This window comes from Carcharhinus amblyrhynchos, unplaced genomic scaffold (genome assembly GCF_965287045.1).
Source record: "Carcharhinus amblyrhynchos unplaced genomic scaffold, sCarAmb.v2.hapA scaffold_77, whole genome shotgun sequence".
Classification (NCBI taxonomy): Eukaryota; Metazoa; Chordata; class Chondrichthyes; order Carcharhiniformes; family Carcharhinidae; genus Carcharhinus; species Carcharhinus amblyrhynchos.
This window is the reverse complement of record NW_027649817.1, coordinates 238316-256026: the sequence shown is the minus strand read 5'-3', so window position 1 is coordinate 256026 and position 17711 is coordinate 238316. Positions and strand designations below refer to the sequence as shown.

The 17711-nt window shown below is 50.1% G+C and overlaps 1 pseudogene across 1 annotated transcript in view; it reads left to right on the top strand.

Moving 5' to 3' along the window:
- The window catches only part of LOC145337810 (V-type proton ATPase subunit B-like), a 77684-nt pseudogene extending 61701 nt beyond the window's left edge, over positions 1 to 15983 (top strand). The window contains exons 10-14 of the transcript XR_013885402.1: positions 3243 to 3393; positions 11075 to 11157; positions 13047 to 13151; positions 15493 to 15622; positions 15746 to 15983. The product of XR_013885402.1 is annotated as a V-type proton ATPase subunit B-like (transcript). The remainder of the gene's footprint in view (positions 1 to 3242; positions 3394 to 11074; positions 11158 to 13046; positions 13152 to 15492; positions 15623 to 15745) is intronic.
- Positions 15984 to 17711: the final 1728 nt, after the last annotated feature.

Genomic DNA, 17711 nt, shown 5'->3' with positions numbered 1-17711 from the left:
GGCCCTGAGTGAGGTGAGAAACTGAGGCCCTGAGTGAGGTGAGAAACTGGGGGCCTGAGTGAGGTGAGACACTGAGGGCCTGAGTGAGGTGAGACACTGAGGGCCTGAGTGAGGTGAGACACTGGGGCCCTGAGTGAGGTGAGAAACTGAGACCCTGAGTGAGGTGAGAAACTGAGACCCTGAGTGAGGTGAGAAACTGAGGCCCTGAGTGAGGTGAGACACTGAGGCCCTGAGTGAGGTGAGACACTGAGGGCCTGAGTGAGGTGAGACACTGAGGCCCTGAGTGAGGTGAGAAACTGAGGCCCTGAGTGAGGTGAGAAACTGGGGGCCTGAGTGAGGTGAGACACTGAGGGCCTGAGTGAGGTGAGACACTGAGGGCCTGAGTGAGGTGAGACACTGGGGCCCTGAGTGAGGTGAGAAACTGAGACCCTGAGTGAGGTGAGACACTGAGGCCCTGAGTGAGGTTAGAAACTGAGGCCCTGAGTGAGGTGAGAAACTGAGGCCCTGAGTGAGGTGAGACACTGAGGCCCTGAGTGAGGTGAGAAACTGAGGCCCTGAGTGAGGTGAGAAACTGAGGCCCTGAGTGAGGTGAGAAACTGAGGCCCTGAGTGAGGTGAGAAACTGAGGCCCTGAGTGAGGTGAGAAACCACTTTAAATTGAGAGACAGAAGGAAAGGTTCAGAGTTCAAAGGTAACGGTGAGGTGGAAAGAAAAGCCCGGGAATAATGGCTTAATAACCAAAAGCAGTTTAAAGTTGATCAGGATTCGGACCAGCAATCTCATAATGTTGTGAACTCAAATATCCCCACAGCAAGTGGAGGAAGTGAGTAAAATAAATTCCAGTGTCTGACTGAATGGAGTTATCGCAAAGTCATCACCCAATCTGGAACCAATAAGAGAGAAAGATTGACACCAAGATGAAGGAGGAAATATTAGGGCAGGTAACGAAAGGAGTAGGTTTCAGGCAGTATGTTAAAGAACAAACAAAGAACAGCACAGCACGGGAAACAGGCCCTTCGGCCCGACAAGCCTGCGCTGCCCATTTTAACACTCAGTCAGCGCCTTATTCAAGTCTTTCTTCTACCGACAACACTTCTGTCCACCTCTAGTGGACTCCATAATAAAGGGGGTGCAAATTCAGGGAATTATATGTGCGCCAGATTAAGGGAGGTCTAATTTAGGGGCAATTTGTTAACACCAATCAGCCTAAAAAGCACTTTTTTTGGGGTGTGGGAGGAAACCGGAGCACCCGGAGAAAACCCACGCAAGCACGGGGAGAATGTGCAAACTCCCACAGACACCGACCCAAGCCTGAGATCCGACCCGGGTCCCTGTAACTGCACAGCAGACAGTGATAGTCACTGAGCTGTCGTGTTGCCCGTCAGTTGGTCCAGTTTAAGCGTACACACTAACGGACGTGAAGCACTAGGCAACTCTCGAAACAACATCCAAGAGCAGCCCTCACACGACCCACCCCGTGTATGGCCCTCGTTGGCCAACAAGGTGGACTGAATCACCTGTGGGTGTAAAAAGGAGACATCAATAAATGTACAACAGCCTATACAGACATTAATGGAAGATCCCCAATAGCTCCAACGTAAGAGACAAGGTGAACCTTGAAATTTGTTGAATAAAGGAGGGCAGGAAGAGAGTTCCACATCACAGACAGCTGAAGACATTGGAACCAAGGATTCAGCAATTAGAACAGGTTCCATCAGACATCCGAGTTAAAGATGATGAAGGGACAGCATTCATCTGATATTAATATACCTCAGTTTGATACTGTCACTGAATGAGTAATCCAGAGATCCAGGGTAATGCACTGGGGAACTGGGTTCAAATCCCACTGCGGCAGACGGTGAAATTTGAATTCAATAAAAACCCAGAATCAAAAAGTCTACTGATGACCATGAAACCATTGTCGATTGTCGGAAAAACCCATCTGGTTCACTAATGTCCCTTTAGGGATAGGAAATCTCCCAGACTTACCCAGTCTGGCCTACATGTGACTCCAGAGCCACTGTAATGTGGCTGACTCTCAAATGCCCTCAGGAATGGACACTAAATTCTAACCCAGCCAGTGATACCTACATCCCATGAACGAATAAAAAAATTCTGTACGTACTCACAAATGTACCTTAACAAGCAGCATAAATCCTGGGAGGCCCTTTTCAAACTGATTTGATTTATTGTTGTCACATGTACAGTGAAATTGCAATGGTAGATACAAACACATCCAGTGAACTGTGGCAGATTTATATTTCTGATTCAAGAGAAAGAATTCCCGTATTTTTGGGGGTCCAGGAAAGAGTATTCAGGTTTTGATGTGCAGAAGGGATAGGAGAGTTAGATGGGCTGAATGGATTGATCGGGTCAATAGGCGTGGTCCGCTAACTGTCCAGTGTGTGTTCGATGGTTGTTATGAAATGGAACCAATGAAATTTGATGTGTTACAGGGTCTAACACTATTGGCGCCCCCATCTGCCCATCCCTCCCCCCCCACTTCGTCCCAATCACTCCCCCTCCCCCTCCCCCATCTCCCATCCCTTCACCCCCACTTCGTCCCAATCACTCCCCCTCCCCCTTCCCCTCCCCCATCTCCCTATCCCTCCCCCCTTCCTCCCAATCACTCCCCCTTCCCCTCCCCCTCCCCCATCTCCCCATCCCTTCACCCCCACTTCGTCCCAATCACTCCCCCTTCCCCTCCCTCTCCCCCATCTCCCCATCCCTCCCCCCCTTCCTCCCAATCACTCCCCCTCCCCCATCTCCCCATCCCTCCCCCCCTTCCTCCCAATCACTCCCCCTCCCCCTCCCCCATCTCCCCATCCCTCCCCCCCTTCCTCCCAATCACTCCCCTCCCCCTCCCCCATCTCCCCATCCCTCCCCCCCTTCCTCCCAATCACTCCCCCTCCCCCTCCCCCATCTCCCCATCCCTCCCCCCCTTCCTCCCAATCACTCCCCCTCCCCCATCTCCCCATCCCTCCCCCCCTTCCTCCCAATCACTCCCCCTCCCCCATCTCCCCATCCCTCCCCCCCTTCCTCCCAATCACTCCCCCTCCCCCTCCCCCATCTCCCCATCCCTTCCCCCCCTTCCTCCCAATCACTCCCCCTCCCCCATCTCCCCATCACTCCCCCCCCTTCCTCCCAATCACTCCCCCTCCCCCTCCCCCATCTCCCCATCACTTGCCCCTCTCCTCCCCCATCTCCCCTTCCTCCCCACCCCCCCCCCCACTGCTTCCCCAGGTATCCGCAGCCCGTGAGGAGGTTCCCGGGAGACGGGGCTTTCCTGGTTACATGTACACGGACTTGGCCACAATCTACGAGCGAGCGGGAAGAGTGGAAGGAAGGAATGGGTCCATCACGCAAATCCCCATCCTCACCATGCCTAATGACGGTCAGTGACTTCTAAACAACCCCGCCACAACCCTGACCAAGAACCTTCTGGGCTGTTTGGAACCGCTGCGGGAAAATACAAAAGGGAAGCGGTGTGGGGGGTGGGGAGTGCCTTCACCTTTGTCCTAACTCTAACCGAAATTGCTTACTTTAGTTTAGTTCCCTTTTCCAAATCATTAATATATAATGTGAACAGTTGGGATCCCAGCACAGATCTCTGCGGAACCCCATTTGTCACTGACTGCCAATCAAAAAGAGATCCATTGATGCCCACTCTTTGCTTCCTATCTACTAACCAGCTTTCTATCCACCTCAAAACATTACCTGCAATCCCACGTGCTTTAACTTTATAAGTCTGTTATGTGAGACTTTGTCGAAAGCCTTCTGAAAGTCTAAATAAACCACATCCACTGGTTCTCCTCGGTCAACTCTACTGGTTACATCCTCAAAAAAATCCAATAGATTCATCAAGCACGATTTCCCTTGTGTAAATCTTTGCTGACTTTGTCTGATTACAAATGCTCCCAAATGCTGAGTTATGAAATCTTCGATATGGACTCCAGTAACTTCCCCAGTACTGACGTTAGACTCGCTGCTCTATAGTTTCTTGTTTTCTCTCTACCTCCCTTTTTGAATAGCACGCTTACATTAGCTACCGTCCAATCTGTAGGAACCAATCTAGCCCAAAGAATTTTGGAAAATGACCACCAATGGACCTACTATTTCCAGAGTCACTTCCTTAAGTTACTCTGGGATGAAAATTATCAGGATCTGGAGATTTATCCACCTTCAATCCCATCAATTTCCCCAAAACCATTTCTCTAACGCTGATTTCCTTCAGCTCCTCAATAAAACCTATTTCTCCCAACACTTCTGGTACATTATTCATGTCTTCCTTTGTGAAGACTGAAGTGAAATACAAATTTAATTCCTCAGCTATTTCTTTATTCCCTGTTACGAACTCTCCCATTTCTGACTGTAAGGGGCCTACATTCATTGTTGTCAATCTATTTCTATTTATTTCCTTACAGAATCTTTTACAATCAGTCTTTAAGTTCCCCACTAGCTTACTTTTATACTCTATTTTTCCCCTTCTTAATCCCTTTGTTCCTCGTTTGCTGAATTTTAAACTGCTCTCAATCCTCAGATTTTGGTGAGGCAGCACGGTAGCACGGTGGTTAGCACTGCTGCTTCACAGCTCCAGGGACCTGGGTTCGATTCCCAGCTCAGGTCTGTGTGGAGTTTGCACATTCTCCTCGTGTCTGCGTGGGTTTCCCCCGGTTTCCTCCCACAGTCCAAAGATGTGCGGGTTAGGTTGACTGGTCATGCTAAGATTGCCCCTTAGTGTCCTGAGATGCGTAGGTTAGAGGGATTAGTGGGTAAATGTGTCAGGATATGGGAATAGGGCCTGGGTGGGATTGTGTTCAGTGCAGACTCAATGGGCCGATGGGCCTCTTTCTGCACTGTAGGGTTCTATGGTCTATGAAGAAGAGGCTACACCTGGATTGTATACAGTTTTCCTTACACAGGTGTCCTTATCTGAGGAAGGAGGTTCTTGCTGTTGACAGAGTACAGTGAAGGTTTACCAGGCTGATTCCTGGGGTGGCAGGTCTGTCATAGGAGGAGAGATTAAGTTGGTTAGGATTATATTCATTGCAGTTTAAAAGAGAGGGGATCTCACTCTTAAATCTCATGGGATCCAGGGTGAGGTTGCTAATTGGATACAAAATTGGCTTGATGACAGAAGCCAGAGATTGGTTGTAGAGGGTTGTTTATCAAACTGGAGGCCTGTGACCAGCGGTGTGCCTCAGGGATCAGTGCTGGGTCCACTGTTATTTGTCATTTATATTAATGATTTGGATGAGAATATAGGAGGCATGAGAACGTAAGAACTAGGAGCAGGAATCGGCCATCTGGCCCCTCGAGCCTGCTCCACCATTCAATAAGATTACGACTGATCTCTTCGTGGACTCAGCTCCACTTACCCGCCCGCTCACCATAACCCTTAATTCCTTTACTGTTCAAAAATTTACCTATCCTTGCCTTAAAAACATTCAATGAGGGAGCCTCAACTGCTTCACTGGGCAGGAAATTCCACAGATTCACAACCCTTTGTGTGAAGAAGTTCCTCCTCAACTCAGTCCTAAATCTGCCTCCCCCTTATTTTGAGGCTAGTTCTAGTTCTAGTATGGCACGGTTAGCAAATTTGAAGATGATACCAAGACTGGTGGCATAGCGAACAGTGAAGAAGGTTATCTCCGATTGCAATGGGATCTTGATCAACTGGGCCAGTGGGCTAACCCAGTCAGGTCAGCTCCCTGTGTGCGTTTCCTATACGCAGGCTCCAAGCACCAATGGCCACTCACCCAGCAACTGTGGGGGCGGTTTAGAACGGAGTTGAGGAGGAACTTCTTCACTCAAAGGGTGGTGAATCTCTGGAATTCTCTGCCCGTTGAAGTGGTGGAGGCTACCTCGCTGAATATATTTAAGTCACAGGTAGATAGGTTTTTGACAGATGAGGGGATTAAGGGTCATGGGGAGAAGGCGGGAAAGTGGAACTGATCCACTTCAGATCAGCCATGATCTTATTGAATGGCGGGGCAGGCTCAAAGGGCTAGATGGCCTACTCCTGCTCCTATTTCTTATGTTCTTATGTAACTGCAGGTAGCCAATTAAAATGCTGAAAAGTTTGGTTGTGTCCCAATCAGCACCTCTTTCTCCCATAGTATAAATTGGTTGAAATTTGACATTCTTGTCTTTGTCCTGATGAGTGTAAGTGGAAAAACTTGTGGGCCGCACACTGGTTAGCACAACTGCCACACAGTGCCAGGGACGCATGCTCGATTCCCGGCTTGGGTCACTGTCTGTGTGGAGTTTGCACATTCTCCCCGTGTCTGCGTGGGTTTCCTCCGGGTGCTCCTATTTTCTCCCACAGTCTGAAAGATTACTGGTTAGGTGCATTGGCCATTCTAAATTCTCCCTCAGTGTATCCGAACAGGCACCAGAGTGGGGCAACTAGGGGATTTTCACAGTCACTTCATTGCAGTGTTAGTGTAAGTCTGCTTGTCACACTAATAAATAAACTTTAATGTATCACTCTTTCCATCAATAGTTCCTATGGTTTTAAATGGGCCTTCAGGAACCTGGCAATACATCACAGGCACATTCACAGCAAGAATTCAGATTAGTGTCATATGATTTAACATTATCTTGTAAAGGGACTGAAGGACTGAACACAGCACATCCAGGGGCAAATGCTGTCACCTGGAGGCAGAATCCCTGCAGGCTGATGCTCTGACACTCTGCTCTTTGCTTTTTGTTTATAATTTTATCAGCCCTCCATTTTCTGGCATCCTCAGTCTTCCTCTCTGTCCGTCTCTCTCTTATTCTCTCTCTCTCTCTGTCTCTGTTTCTCTCGATCTCTGCCTGTCTCTCTCTCTCTCACTAACTCTCCATCTTTGTTTCTTTCTTCATCTTTGTCTCTCTCTGACTTTCTGTCTCTCTCTCTCTCTATCTCTTTCTCTGTCTTTCTTTCTCTCTGCCTTCGTCTCTCTCTGTCTCTCTCTCTCTCTCTGTCTCTCTCTCTCTCTATCTCTTTCTCTGTCTTTTTTTCTCTCTGCCTTCGTCTCTCTCTGTCTCTCTCTCTCTGTCTCTCTCTCTGTCTTTCTATCTCTTTCTCTGTCTCTCTCCCTCTCTCTCTACATGTCTCTCTCTATCTCTCTCTCTGCTTCTCTCTCTCTCTCTGCGTCTCTCTCTCTCTCACTGTATCTATTATTGTTGCTCTCTCTTTATCTCTCTCTATCTTTATCTCTGTCTCTATCTCTCTCTCTCTCTCTGTCTCTATCTCTCTCTCTCTCTCTGTCTGTCTCTCTCTCTCTCTCTCTCCCTTCCCCGATGGGCAGAATACCACAACACATGGACTCGAGAGGCAGTAATGGTTGTAATGTTGAGGTCTTGAAGTCAGTGGGAGTACAAAACATCACAACACACAACACAGCCCAGGAAACAGGCCCTTCGGCCCAACGAGCCCGTGCCCCCATTTTAACATTATGAGTGCCCTCCTCTGCCCACGACCTTTGTCTACACCGATTGGGGAAGATTGAGGGACGACTAATTTAGGGACAATTTGTTACACCAATCAGCCTAAGAGCACATTTTTGGGACGTGGGAGGAAACCGGAGCACCCGGAGAAAACCCACGCAAGCACGGGGAGAATGTGCAAACTCCCACAGACACTGGCCCAAATCCATGTACCTGCACAGCAAACAGTGATAGTCACTGAGCTGTCAGATGGTCCAGTTTAAGTGTACACTAACGACATGAAGCACTAGGCAACTCTTGAAGCAACATCCAAGAACAGCCCTCGCACGACCCACCGTGAGTATGGCCCTTGTTGGACAACAAGGCGGACTGAATCACCTGTGGATGTAAAAAGGAGTCATCAATAAACATATACAACGTAGACAGACATTTACAGAATCCCCAGAAGCTCGGAAGTAAAACAAGTGAGCCATACAATATGTTGGAAGGTCCGTAGGAATCAATTGATTCCCAGGGACGTCCCAAGGCTCTTGATCTTTATTTAAAACAGTCTCCTATATCCCTCCATCTCCATCCCGCTCATGTGCCTGTCTAAGTAAACCTTAAACAACTCCAGCGTACCTGCCTCCACCACCCTACTTGGTAGTACATTCCATACCCCCACTACCCTCTGTGTGAAAAACCTCCCTCTAACATCCAAATTATACCTCCCCCCCCCTCACCCTAAGCCTGTGACCACTCGTAATACATAGAACACAGAACATTACAGCGCAGTACAGGCCCTTCGGCCCTCGATGTTGTGCCGACCTGTGAAAGCAATCTAAAGACCATCTAACCTATACTATCCCAATATCATCCACATGTTTATCCAATGACCATTTGAATGCCCTTAATGTTGATGAGTCCACTACTACTAATACTAGTACTACCACTCTCTGAGTAAAGAACCTACCTCTGACATCTGCCCTATATCTATCACCCCTCAATTTAAAGCTATGTCCTCTCCATCCAAGGAAAAAGGCACTCATTGTCCATCCTATCTAATCCTCTGATCATCTTATATGCCTCTATTACATCACCTCTTAACCTTCTTCTCTCTAACGAAAATAGCCTCAAGTCCCTCAGCCTTTCCTCATAAGACCTTCCCACCATACCAGGCAACATCCTGGTAAACCTCCTCTGCACCCTTTCCAATGCCTCCACATCCTTCTTATAATGCGGCGACCAGAACTGTACGCAATACTCCAAGTGCAGCCGCACCAGAGTTTTGTACAGTTGCAACATGATCTCACGGCTCCGAAATTCAATCCCTCTACCAATAAAAGCTAACACGCCGTACACCTTCTTAACAACCCTATCAACCTGGGTGCCAACTTTCAGGGATCTATGCACATGTACACCGAGATCTCTCTGCTCATCCACGCTACCCAATATCTTACCATTAACCCAGTACTCTGTATTCCTGTTACTCCTTCCAAAGTGAATCACCTCACACTTTTCTACATTACACTCCATTTGCCACCTCTTAGCCCAGCTCTGCAGCTTATCTATGTCCCTCTGCAAACTGTAACATCCATCCTCACTGTCCACAACTCCTTCCACTTTAGTGTCATCAGCAAATTTACTAACCCATCCTTCTACACCCTCATCCAGGTCATTTATAAAAATGACAAACAGCAGATCCTTGAGGTGCACCACTTGTAACTGAACTCCAGGTTGAACATTTCCAATCAACCACCACCCTCTGTCTTCTATCAGCTAGCTAATTCCTGATCCAAACTGCTAAATCACCCTCAATCCCATGCATCTGCATTTTCTGCAATAGCCTACCATGGGGAACTTTATCAAACGCTTTACTAAAATCCAAATACACCACATCAACTGCTTTACCCTTATCCACCTCTTTGGTCACCTTCTCAAAAAACTCAATATGGTTTGTGAGGCATGACCTACCCTTCACAAAACCGTGTTGACTATCCCTAATCAAATTATTCCTTTCTAGATGATTATAAATCCTACCTCTTATATTCTTTCCAAAACTTTGCCCACAACAGAAGTAAGGCTCACCGGTCTATAATTCCCAGGATGGTCTCTACTTCCCTTCTTGAACAAGGGGACAACATTTGCTATCCTCTAGTCTTCCAGCATTATATCTGTAGACAATGATGACCTAAAGATCAAAGCCAAAGGCTCTGCAATCTCCTCCCTAGCCTCCCAGAGAATCCTAGGATAAATTCCATCTGGCCCAGGGGACTTATCTATTTTCATACTTTCCAGAATTGCCAACACCTCCTCCTTATGTACCTCAATCCCGTCTAGTCTAAAAGCCTGTATCTCAGTATTCTCCTTGTCAACACTGTCTTTTTCCTGCGTGAATACAGACAAAAAAATATTCATTTAGTGCCTCTCCTATCTCTTTGGAGTGCTCAGTCCCTGTGTCTGGGCTGTCCTGTGGGCAATGGGGCAGTGGCTTTCCAGTGACAAGATAGAGGGTTGTAAAGTCATGGGGAGCATGTAGCTGGATAGTTAGTGCTGTCTGCTCACAGAGAAGTGATGCTAAAATCAGCTTCACAGGTACAGGATGTGGTTAAGAAGGTGTATGGTGTACTGGCCTTTATCAATTGAGGGATTGAGTTTTGGAGTCGGGAGATAATGCTGCAGCTTTATAAGACCCTAGTCAGACCCCACTTGGAGTACTGTGCGCAGTTCTGGTCACCACTACAGGACGGATGTGGAAGCTATTGAAAGGGTGCAGAGACGATTTACAAGGATGTTGCCTGGATTGGGAGGCATGCCTTATGAGGATAGGTTGAGGGAGCTCGGTCTCTTCTCCCTGGAGAGACGAAGGATGAGAGGCGATCTGATAGAGGTTTATAAGATGTTGAGAGGTAGAGATCGGGTGGATTCTCAGAGGCTATTTCCCAGAGCTGAAATGGTCGCTACGAGAGGACACAGGTTTAAGGTGCTGGGGAGTAGGTACAGAGGAGATGTCAGGGGTAGGTTTTTCACTCAGAGGGTGGTGGGTGAGTGGAATCGGCTGCCGTCTGTGGTGGTGGAGGCGGATTCGATAGGGTCTTTTAAGAAACTTTTGTATAAGTACATGGAACTTGATAAGTTAGAGGGTTATAGGTAAGCCTAGTAGGTAGGGACATGTTCGGCGCAACTTGTGGGCTGAGGGGCTTGTAGATTTTCTGTGCTCTATGTTCTAGTAACTGGGTGTCCATTTGTTTAACGCAAAGTAAACTTCCCTTCATCACACCCTGTGTCATCTCCGCTCTCTTCCTGTGCCATTTCTGTGTCATCTCCGCCCTCTTCCTGTGCCATTTCTGTGTCATCTCCGCTCTCTTCCTGTGCCATTTCTGTGTCATCTCCGCCCTCTTCCTGTGCCATTCTCTTCACCATCAGGTGTTGAAGGAGCAGCTGGGCAGGTTTTCCACATCCTGACCCTGCAGGGGGCTGGGGGGGTGGGGGTGGGGGGGGGGTGGGGGTGGGGGGGTTGGTGGTGGTTCCCAACATTCTGCTGTTAAAGGGACCATGCTGTGAATCCACTGAGTAAACTCACTCTGTTGGTGTAGATAGAAGGATGGGGGTGGGGGTTGGTCATCATTGCACTCTCACTGTGTCGCGCTTGTTTGTTACAGATATCACCCACCCGATCCCCGATCTGACCGGATTTATCACCGAGGGTCAGATCTACGTCGACAGGCAGTTACACAACAGACAGGTGAGGGGGGGGTCACCACCCAATCAGAGCCAGCCACTTTTCAACCAATCAAGGTGGGTGGGGAGGGAGGGGAGGGGATGGATGGGGTGTGAGGGGGGGAGGGGATTGGGTTGAGTTTGGGAAGGAGGAAAGAGGAGGAGGAGGAGTGGGAGGGGGGATGAGGGTGAGAGGTGTGTAGGGGGATGGGGATTTGGCTGTGAGTGGGGACGGGGTGGAGTTTGGTGAGGGATGGGGGCTGGGGGTAGGTAGGAGAGGAGAGTGGGGAGGAGGTTGGGGAAGGGGAGGGGTAGGGGATGGGGAGGGGAATGGAGATTGGGAGGAGAAGCGGGAGGGGGTTGGGGAAGGGAGAGGGAGGGGGAGGGGATGGGGTGGGGAGAGGGATGGGGATTGAGGGAGAGGGGAGGGGGTTGGGGAAGGGAGAGGGAGGGGGAGGGATGGGGCGGGGAGAGGGATGGGGATTGGGAGGGAGAGGGGGAGGGGGTTGGGGAGGGGAGGGGGAGGGGAGGGGATGGGGCGGGGAGAGAGATGGGGATTGAGGGGAGAGGGGGAGGGGGTTGGGGAAGGGAGAGGGAGGGGGAGGGGATGGGGCGGGGAGAGGGATGGGGATTGAGGGAGAGGGGGAGGGGGTTGGGGAGGGGAGGGGGAGGGGGAGGGGTTGGGGCAGGGAGAGGGATGGGGATTGGGAGGGGGAGGGGGTTGGGGAAGGGAGAGGGAGGGGTAGGGGATGGGGTGGGGAGAGAGATGGGGATTGAGGGAGAGGGGGAGGGGGTTGGGGAGCGGAAGGGGAGGGGGAGGAGGGTGGGGCGGGGAGTTGGGGAGGGGAGGAGGTTAGGGTTGGGGAAAGGGAGTGTGATGGGAGTGTGAACCTGGAACCCCCTTCCCCCAACTCCCCCCTCCACCTCCCCGTCACACCCCCCCCCCCACCCCCACCCCCACCCTCCACCTACCCCCACCTCCCCGTCGCGCCCCCCCCCACCCCCACCCCACCCTCCACCCTACCCCCACCTCCCCGCCACCCCAGTATAAATCACACACACCCCCTCCAGTGATAACGTTTTGGAAACAGTGCCTCATGCACTCTGGAGTGAGCCCAGCTCCGTAAATCCTTTCACATCCACGTCACACATTAATCATCCAATCAGACAAAGAGAAAGGAGGCCATTTGGCCTCTTCTGTCGCTGCTAGCTCTTTCCCTTCCCCTGTGACCCTGCCTTTCCAGATCGGGCACAGTAACGTAACGATTATCCCCACGGCTGGTAAAATGCTCTGCAGCCATTGCAAATCTCACCATCTAAACGGAGGAATTTCAATTCTGTTAATGAGATGAAGCCAAGCTCTCCGTGTATCTGCTGCTCTGGTGGTGATCGTGGGTTTGGAAGGTGCTGCCTAAGGAGCCTTGGAGAGTTGCTGCAGTGTGTTTTGTCGATAGTACACACTGCTATCAGTGTTTGTCAGAGGTGGAGGGATTGAGTGTTTGTAGATGCCAATCAAGCAGGTTTGCTTTGTCCTGGATGGTGTTGAGCTTCTTGAATGTTGTTGGAGCTGCCCCCATCCAGGTAAGCGGAGAGTATTCCATCACACTCCTGACTTGTGCCTTGTAGATGGTGGACAGGCTCCAGAGAGTCAGGAGGTGAGTTACTAGCCACAGGATTCCTAGCCTTTGACCTGGTCTGGTAGCCACAGTATTAATCTGGCTCACCCAATTCAATTTCTGGTCAATGGTAACCCCAGGATGTTGGTAGTGGGGGATTTACACCATTGAATGTCAAGGGGAGAGAGTTAGATTGAACACAGCTATAGTTTGGTCAGAGTGTGTAGCTGGGTCGATGTTGAGGTATCAGTGATACCTCACTGATTTGTACATCTGAGTCTGCTTGTTTCATCTCTAGATATACCCACCAATCAACGTGCTCCCCTCGCTTTCCCGCCTGATGAAGTCAGCCATTGGCGAAGGGATGACCCGAAAAGACCATGCGGATGTGTCCAATCAGCTGGTAAGGGTGGGAATGCACAATGCAGCATGGGAGGACAACATGGTTGGCACAGTGGTTAGCACTGTTGCCTCACATGCCTCACAGCGCCAGGGATCCGGGTTCGATTCCAGCTTCGGGTCACTGTCTGTGCAGAGTCTGCACTTTCTCCCCATCTCTGCATGGGTTTCCTCCCACACTCCAAAGATGTGGGGGATTGGCCATGCTTAATTGCCCCTTAATGTCAGGGGCATCAAAAGAGTAAATAAGTGGGCGTGTGGGGATAGGGCTAGGTGGGATTGTGATTGGTGCTGACTCAATGGGCTGAATGGCCTCTTTCTGCACTGTAAGGATTCTATGAGTGAGGATAAGGAAAATTCACCAAGAGATAAAGGAAATGGGACAGCAGAGAGAGCAAACACATAGAATAGTGCTTATTCACGGACCGGGGAGAAAGGAGTGGACAGAGAGTGAGAAAGGATCGAGTAGAGAGTGAGAAGGGGTCAGATAGAGAGAGAGAAGAGATGGGGTAGAGTGTGAGAATGAATCAGGCAGAGAGAGGGAATGGATCAAGTACAGAATGAGAAGGGAATGGCTAGAGAGTGAGAAGGGATCAGGTAGAGAGGGAGATGGCATTGGGTAGAGAGTGAGAAGGGATCAGGTAGAGAGGGAGAAAAAATTGGGTAGAGAGTGAGAAGGGATTAGACAGAGAGAGAAGGGATTGTGTAGAAAGTGAGAAGGGATCGGTTAGAGAGTGAGAGGGAATCTGATAGAGAGTGAGAAGGAATCATGTGGAGAGTGAGAAGGGATCGGGTAGAGAGTGAGTGAGAAGGGATCGGAAAGAGAGAGAGAAGGAATTGGGTAGAGAATAAGGAATTGAGTAGAGAGAGAAAGAAGGGATCAGGTTGAGAGTGAGAAGGGATCAGGGTAGAGAGGGAGAAAGAATCGGACAGAGAGTGAGGAGGGATTGGGTAGAGAATGAGAAGGGATCGGGTTGAGAGAGAGGGAAGGAATGGTACAGAATGAGAAGGGTTTGGGTAGTGATTGAGAAGGGATCGGGTAGGGAGTGAGAAGGGATCAGATGGAGAGAGAGAAGGGATCGGATAGAGAGTGAGGAGGGATCAGATGGAGAGCGAGAAGGGATTAGGTATAGAGAGAGAAAGGATCATGTCGAGACTGAGAAGGGATCGGATAGAGAGTGAGGAGGGATCGGTTGGGGGGAAGGAATTGGGTAGAGAGAACAGATTGTGGAGAGAGTGAGAAGGGATCAGGTGGAGAGAGAAAGGGTTGGGTTGAGAGTGAGAAGGGATTGGGTAGAGAGTGAGAAGGGATTGGGTAGAGAGTGAGAAGGGATTGGGTGGAGAGTGAGAAGGGATTGGGTGGAGAGTGAGAAGGGATTGGGTAGAGAGTGAGAAGGGATTGGGTAGAGAATGAGAAGGGATTGGGTGGAGAAGTGAGAAGGGATTGGGTAGAGAGTGAGAAGGGATTGGGTGGAGAGTGAGAAGGGATTGGGTAGAGAGTGAGAAGGGATTGGGTGGAGAGTGAGAAGGATTGGGTAGAGAGTGAGAAGGGATTGGGTAGAGAGTGAGAAGGGATTGGGTAGAGAGTGAGAAGGATTGGGTGGAGAATGAGAAGGGATTGGGGAGTGAGAAGGGATTGGGTAGAGAGTGAGAAGGGATTGGGTGGAGAATGAGAAGGGATTGGGTAGAGAGTGAGAAGGGATTGGGTAGAGAGTGAGAAGGGATTGGGGAGAGAGTGAGAAGGGATTGGGTAGAGAGTGAAGATTGGGTAGAGAGTGAGAAAGGATTGGGTGGAGAGTGAGAAGTAATATCTCTATGTATGTATCTTTCTTTATCTGTCAGTTTCTCTCTCTCTCTCAGTAAGTGCTCCCATTGTCTCTCCATCCTGTGACACCACCCTGGAACGATGGAGGTTGAGGGGAGACCTGTTGGAAGTCTACAAGATTGTGAGGGGCACGGATAAAGGGGAAAGACAGAAGCTTTTTTCCCAGGGTGGAAGAGTCAATTACTAGGGGGGCACAGGTTTAAGGTGCGAGGGGCAAGGTTTAAAGGAGATGTACGAGGCAGATCTTTTACACAGAGGGTGGTGGGTGCCTGGAACCCACTGCCGGGGAAGGTAGTGGAAGCGGATACGACAGTGACTTTTAAGGGGCATCTTGACAAATACATAGGATGGGAATGGAGGGATATGGTCTCCGATAGGGTAGGGAGTTTTAGTTCAGTCGGGCAGCATGGTCAGTGCAGGCTTGGAGGGCCGAAGGGCCTGTTCCTGTGCTGTAATTTTCTTTGTTCTTTGACTCTCTCTGTGTCTCGATCCATGCTCATTCCCGGTGTTTTCTCCTCAGTTTGCCTGCTACGCCATTGGGAAGGATGTTCAAGCCATGAAAGCTGTGGTTGGTGAAGAGGCCTTGACCTCTGACGACCTCCTGTACCTGGAGTTCCTTCAGAAATTTGAGAAGAATTTTATAGCTCAAGGTAAGGGAATGACAGGCTCGGGCCTGTCCGGAGAAAGGCCTCAGCGCTGAGCCCAGAAGCCTCGAGGGGCTGAATGGCCTCCTCCTGTTGCCATATGCACCTCACATTTGGTTTGTGTTTCAGGTCCGTACGAGAACCGGTCGATTTTCGATTCCCGGACATTGGGTGGCAGCTGCTGCGGATTTTCCCAAAGGAGATGCTGAAAAGAATCCCAGGGAATATTATCTCTGAGTTTTACCCCCGGGAGTCTCGGGAGAACAAGGAGGAGACCGGGACTCACCTGTAAAGAGTCCAATGACCTCTCTGCCAAACTATCTGTCCACTTCCTCTCCTCACCTCCCTGTCCCTTTTATTCCCACACACCTCAGCCCCCACCCCCTACATCCATAGGGAAATGCTGGCCAAACCAGTGACCCCCCCCCCATGTCCATGTCCTCCATCCTGCCAGCCCCTCCACTCACCCTCTGCCCAGCCTTTAACCCTCCCCTCACTCACCTCCCTCTGGCCCCCCTCCCCCTCTCCCGACCCTCTCATTCGGCCCATCGAGGCCTCCTGTTGGCCCCCTCCCCGGGCCCCTTCAGCTCCTCCCTCACCTTGACTCCTCCCTCTCACACCCTCCTCTCTGCCTCACGCCCCGTAGTTTGGGTCCGTCACCCTCACACTTTCTCAAACCCCACCACTCACCCCCTCCTCATTTCTCTCCCCTGACCCTCCTCCCCAACTCCTCCCCTCCCCCTCATCCCTACTTGTTCCTCCTTCACCCCACCCCCCTTGGCCTCTCTCATGGTTTCTCCCACCACTCTTGCCCTATTTCGTCACCCTCATCCCTCACTCCCTCCTTCTGAAGTTCAGAGGAGTGAGGGGGAATTTGATTGTGGTTCACAAAAAACCCAACGGGATTGATAAACTAAATGTCAACCAAATGCTTCTAGAACATTCTAGGACAAGGGGTCACAGTTGTAGAGTAAGATGGGGGAAGGTTCAGGACAGAGATAAGGGAACAGAGGATTGTGAACCTATGGAAGTCACTGCCCCAGAGTCTGGTGGATGCAGAATCAATTTAATGGATTCAAGAAAGAGATCGATAACTAATGGGGTGGAGATGGCCTAGTGGAATTATCGCTAGGCTATTCATTCAAAAGCTCAACTAATGTTCTGGGGACCCGGGTTCGAATCCCGCCACAGCAGATGATGGAATTTGAATATCTGGAATTAACAATGATGACCATGAAACCATTGTCGGAAAAACCCATCTGGTTCACTACTGTCCTTTAGGGGAGGAAATCTGCCATCCTTACCCCGGTCTGGCCTACATGTGACCCCAGAGCCACAGCAATGACATTGACTCTCAACTGCCCTCCAAGGGCAACTAGGGATGGGCAATAAACGCTGGCCCAGGATAAAGGGCTTCAGGAAAAAGGCAGGAAATGGAGTTATGATGAGATGGAAATTAGCCTTGATCATTTGGAATGGTGTAACAGGCTCAAAGGGCTGAATTATCCACTGAATTATCCACTCTCGCTGCTAACTCCTATTTCATAGAGATCCTAGAAATCATAGAAAGAGGCCATTCGGCCCATCGAGTCTGCACTGAGCACAATCCCACCCAGGCCCTACCCCCACAAGCCTACATATTTACTCACTAATCCCTCAAACCCAAGCATGGCCAATCAACCTAACTCACACATCTTCGAACTGTGGAAGGAAACCAGAGCACCCAGAGGAAACCCACACCCCCTGACAATTAGGAGTGCCCCCTGTCTATTAGGAGTGTCCCCTGTCTATTAGGAGTGCCCACTGTCAATTAGGAGTGCCCCGTGTGAATTAGGAGTGCCCACTGTCAATTAGGAGTGCCCCCTCTCAATTAGGAGTGCCCACTGTCAATTAGGAGTGTCCCCTGTCAATTAGGAGTGCCCCCTGTCAATTAGGAGTGCCCTGTGTGAATTAGGAGTGCCCACTGTCAATTAGGAGTGTCCCCTGTCAATTAGGAGTGTCCCCTGTCAATTAGGAGTGCCCCCTGTCAATTAGGAGTGCCCCCTGTCAATTAGGAGTGTCCCCTGTCAATTAGGAGTGCCCCCTGTCAATTAGG